Here is a 5,045-nt window from a genome sequence, read left to right as displayed (position 1 = left end):
AAATGCAATTGGTGGATTACATGGCAGATCTATTTCAGTTTCTTGAGGAACCACCATGTATGTTCCACCTTGACTGTACCATTTTACATTCCCACCAATAGTACACTAGGGTTCCATTTTCTTCCTCTTCACCAATAGAAAAGTTTAATATCTTGTTTGATAAAAATATAAATAATTACTGGATAGTGGAAATAGATAGAATTAGAGAGATCCAAGCTCAGGTTTCTTATTATTAAAGACTCATCAATAATTTTTATAACAATATGGTTATCAATGTGATTTATGTTTTTATTAATTAAAAGAGCTGCTGTTCTCAAGTATTAAGTACATGTCACTTATTGTGCTGGTTACTTTGTATTTCTATTTTTTTCCCAGCAACCTTCATGGCAGGTGTTACTGTTATAAAATTCTTCCATTTTAAGATCTGTGACTCAGAAGGGGAGAGCCAGAGTTTATAATAAAGTCAGCCTGACTTCCAAGCTTGTATTTTCTGCCAACTGACTAACAAAATCAGCAAGCAATTTTTTGATTGTCTACTGTGATCATAGTACCATGCCAAGTGCAAAGGTATAAAATAACATCCTGGGAAGATGAATGTAAATGATGACAAATGAGCCAAAGCAGCACACAAAAGCTACACAAGTGGTAAGGGCAACACATGGATAAGAAAAGTCAGCAAAGGGTGTTATCACCGAGGAGTAAGAACAGGCTTGATTGGCCCAGTCTGGAGGGAGGAGGAGGATTTAGATATGTGAAAAGACAGGAGGGGGGCATGAAGCTCTGATGTACTGTTTGTGGGTTAACCTGACTTTGGGGGGAGTATATTTTTCCTTTTGGAGGAGGTGAGTGGGGAAGATGCCTGCGGCAGTTATTCTTATAGCCTTCTTGCTATGTCCATGTCACAGGGTGATCTTGAGAACTTGGAACCATGAAAGCAGAAAAACAGAGGCTGTGAAAACATAAAATGATAAGGCTCATGCACTTTAGCTCATCCTGTGTAGAAAACATACAGAGCAGAGGCGGCTATGCTTAGTCAATGGCTATAAATGAAGAACCTTAGAGAAAGAGGACTGTTGACACAGGTGCTTTGGGTGGACAAGCATGCTGCCAGCCTTCACTTATTATTAGATGCAAACAATATTAGCATGTACTTGCATACCTGTCACTAAAAAGTCTAAAATGTTTGAGTTTCATTATTTGTATTCCAGCCCTATAAATTCATGTGTCTAACTCTGTAATCAGAGCAGAGCTTCCCTATAACAGTGAAAGATATTTTTTGTTAACTAGTTCTCTGATTTATTGATTACAATCTCTAGAGTACAATGTTTGTCATAATAGACTACATTTACTAGAATGCTGTTATATAAAATTATTTTCAGTTAAGGTTTTAAGATAGATTTTAACTTATCAACTATGCTATGTATTAATTTAGTACAGCAGTAGTAGCTTTGATAAACTCAACCTGTAGAAAAACTCTGAAAATTTTCTTAAAAATGGCATAAAGCATATTTCCTTCTTGAAAATCAATTCACAATTAAATACTAAGGTGCCCTCCAGACTGACTTTAAACTACAGCTCAGAACTTGTTGTCCAAGTGGAATGGATTCCAAAGACCTAGGAAGGTGAATGAACAGGGTATGTGACACCCAGGACACCCTCTGAGAGACCCTTCCTGCATGTGGTGACTCACGTTACCTGGACAGTTGGGTAAATGAACTGACTTTTGGGTTCTTGCCCTGACTGCCTAACTCATCAACATGGGGCTTTAAACAAGCCTTTCACTATATTGAAAGGATTTTCAAGGCTTGGTGAGTATCATTCCTTCCTTATTTCATTCTATTTTCTTGGGACCAGAAATAATAATGCATTAAATATTTGCCGGTGGCTGTCCACAGTTTGAGATTAACCACTGCTGTGAAACAGACTAGACCTCACTGGCACTTCCAGAGTGGGAGGTCACCATTCTGTTGCACCAACTGACTGCTTTTATATATATGTCATAGTTCCAAGAAATGGTGCAATTGTTTCTCTGACTCTTCACAGGATTTCTGATTCCTCAGGTAGCAATGTTATTAGTTCCTAGTTATTTAAAAGAAGATGGGCCAAAAGATTCGGAAAATGTAATATTGTTATTTTGTCAAAGTTAAAAAAATTATAGTTTTTGTATTGTATTTACCAAATCAAAAATTTCATGCTAACCCTTGAACACATTTATACTTGATTTCAACAGTTTCAGGGTCCCCATATGTCTCGGAGATAATCCAATACTATATTTCATTTACTGTCCACTTACATGTTTTTGCTTTGCTCCACTTCCAAGTTAGCTTTAGAAATTGATTCAGCAGAATTAATCTTCAGATACTCTTGTTTCCTTCAGCCAGCTGGTTTCTTTGTATTATCAGTTTCATAGAAGATACTGGACTGGTAAAAATAAAGGCCTTCCCTTCTTAAGTGGTTATCCTATCATAAGAAGATCAAAACAGACACTAGTCAATTTTCGGGGCAATCAATTGAATCTCCTTGGGTATAAATGCGCAGTATGAGCCATTTAATAGCTATTGGAGAGTTAGAAAATTAAGGAAAAATTTGTTTGTGTAAAGGGAAAATTAAGGGAAATTTTGTTTGTATAAAGGGAAAATTAAGGGATAATTTGTTTGTGATAATTTGTTTCTTTACTTATGAAAGTGATTTTTTTCTTATGGTATTTAAGAGATGGGTTATATAATCAGGATGATATTTTTGGATATGTTTATAAAGCTGAGGTTTTGGTTTGGAAAAAGAATACTTCTAAATACTTCTAATACTTCATGAGCAGAATATGCCAAGCAATACATACTCAGCGTACTCAGTGGGGATTCTTTTCTCTGTTCAATTCTTTGCTGTATCAACCATGCTGTATTATATGGGTCAAATGTTTAAGATCTTCATTGTCTTCTTAATGTCCCCCTTGAGGGGACACAAGTTATCTTCTTTTTCCAGAGAAAAAAGGTCAGCACCAAGAATAATTCATTAACTTTTCTTCAACAAGTTTTTTTTTTTAGTCATACTATATATATATAATGGAAAATATGAACACTTTTATTTTCAAAAGCCAAACCTTTCTTGGAGAAAAGAGTGGGAAGTAATGTACTGAAGGCAAGGGAAAGAAAATATGCCTATCCCTAATGCTATAAGTCTTATAGGAATTCTATAAACTTGAACTAAACGTTTAATTCATAAATTAATAAAATATAAGGAAAAGATTGGCAAAGAGGATGAGTACTGTCTGTATCGGTGTCCAGTAAGGAAAGTAAACGTCACTTCAGGTATTTCAAGCAGAAAGGAATTAATGCAGGAGATTGGTTCCAAACTTGTTGGAAGGATGAGGGAACAATTCAGAAAAGGGCACATTACCCAGAGATCAGGGGCCACACTTGCTGCTGCCACTGCAGCCACTGCTATAGGGATCACTCTGCTGAGCTCCTGCCGATGCTGCTAAAGTTGCCACCAATGCTTCTGCTGCTGGTACTACTGCTGCCAGAGGGACCATCAGGAGGTCAGAAGAGGTGAGATGTTTTCGCTGAACTGCCAAGACCCTTAAGTGGGAGGTGTGCAGGGATTGGAAGAGAGTTCTGATTACAGACTGGACAGTGATAGCGCTATATTGTTTGTAGATGAGAAGTACTAAAGGAGGTGGAGTCAGTAATGACTCAGACATAATCATGAGTCAAGGATGCTGAGGATGTTGTAACTCATCTCAAGAATTTTGGAAATTAATTGATTTTGATAATGTAATCAGTATGTTCTCTTTCATCAGAATGAGGTGTTTATGTTCCTTTTAAATATAAAATGTAGGGCAGTGCCTGTGGCTCAGTGGGTAAGGCGCCAGCCCCATACACCAAGAGTAGCAGGTTCAAATCCAGCCCCAGCCAAACTGCAACAACAACAAAATTAGCCGGGCATTCTGGCAGGCACCTGTAGTCCCAGCTACTTGGAAGGCTGAGGCAAGAGAATCGCTTAAGCCCAGGAGTTGTAGGTTGCTGTGAGCTGTGACTCCATAGCACTCTACCAAGGGTGATAAAGTGAGACTCTGTCTCAAATAAATAAACAAATAAATATAAAATGTAAGCCTCTCACATGTTCAAAGTCTAATATTTTCTTTGAGTTTCCTTCTTCACATAATTCAGTGCTTAGTTTACTGGTCCATGAGTCAGTCCATTTTGTTTGTCATTGGCTGGGACTGACTGACCAACAGAGAAGGAACCTTCATATACACTCGGAGACCCACCTCCACCCAGCTCACTTGGTTAGTCCTGTCTGGAGGTCCCCTCTGCTTCCAGTCCCTCTTTCTGCGAAAAGCTCTCCTCGTGTGGCTATTTCATTCTCTCTTTTATCCCACATACTGGCTGACAAATGGGAGTGGACACCTTGCTTACACTCTGGTAGAACTAGAACTAATAAATAACAATAGAAATAAATGCAAGGGATTTGAACCCTTGCTTTCTAATTTTTTGAAGGTAGCTGAGAGGCGGCATTATGCAGAGTGACGGAATCCACTGTTTAAACTGGACTGGCTACGCAGGTAGCTACTTGTCTATTTTCCCCTTTACTACATTGAGCAGATGTTCGACAGAATTAAGTGACTAATTAAACAATAATGACCAGGTCAGCAGGTAACCCATTTATTATGCCCACTTGTCCCTTAAAAAGTATTTTTTATTATAACCAGTGAATTATTGAAAATTGGTTTGCAAATAGTTTGCTTTGAAGATCTTAATGTTTTTTTCTAGAGATTCATTCAAGATATAGAAACTAGTTTGAAATGCAGATCATCGGCACCCACATTTTTTCAAAATACTCTTCATTACCTATCACCTCTTATCAATTTTTTGAAGTCCAATCATATCTTTTCTCTATATTCGTTCCCACATAATGTCTGTGTCTTCCTCTCACTCTTACCTAGCTCCAAAGTTCTGTTATATGATCTATCTATTTTTACCATTTAGATCTGTTAAGAGGTTCTTTCTTTTGTGCAATCAGTGGAGTTGTTGTAGCCTTGAGGGTTC

The sequence above is a fragment of the Otolemur garnettii genome, unplaced genomic scaffold (genome assembly GCF_000181295.1).
Source record: "Otolemur garnettii isolate 467f Iridium unplaced genomic scaffold, OtoGar3 scaffold00132, whole genome shotgun sequence".
Taxonomy (NCBI): Eukaryota; Metazoa; Chordata; class Mammalia; order Primates; family Galagidae; genus Otolemur; species Otolemur garnettii.
Note: the sequence above shows the minus strand (reverse complement) of the source record.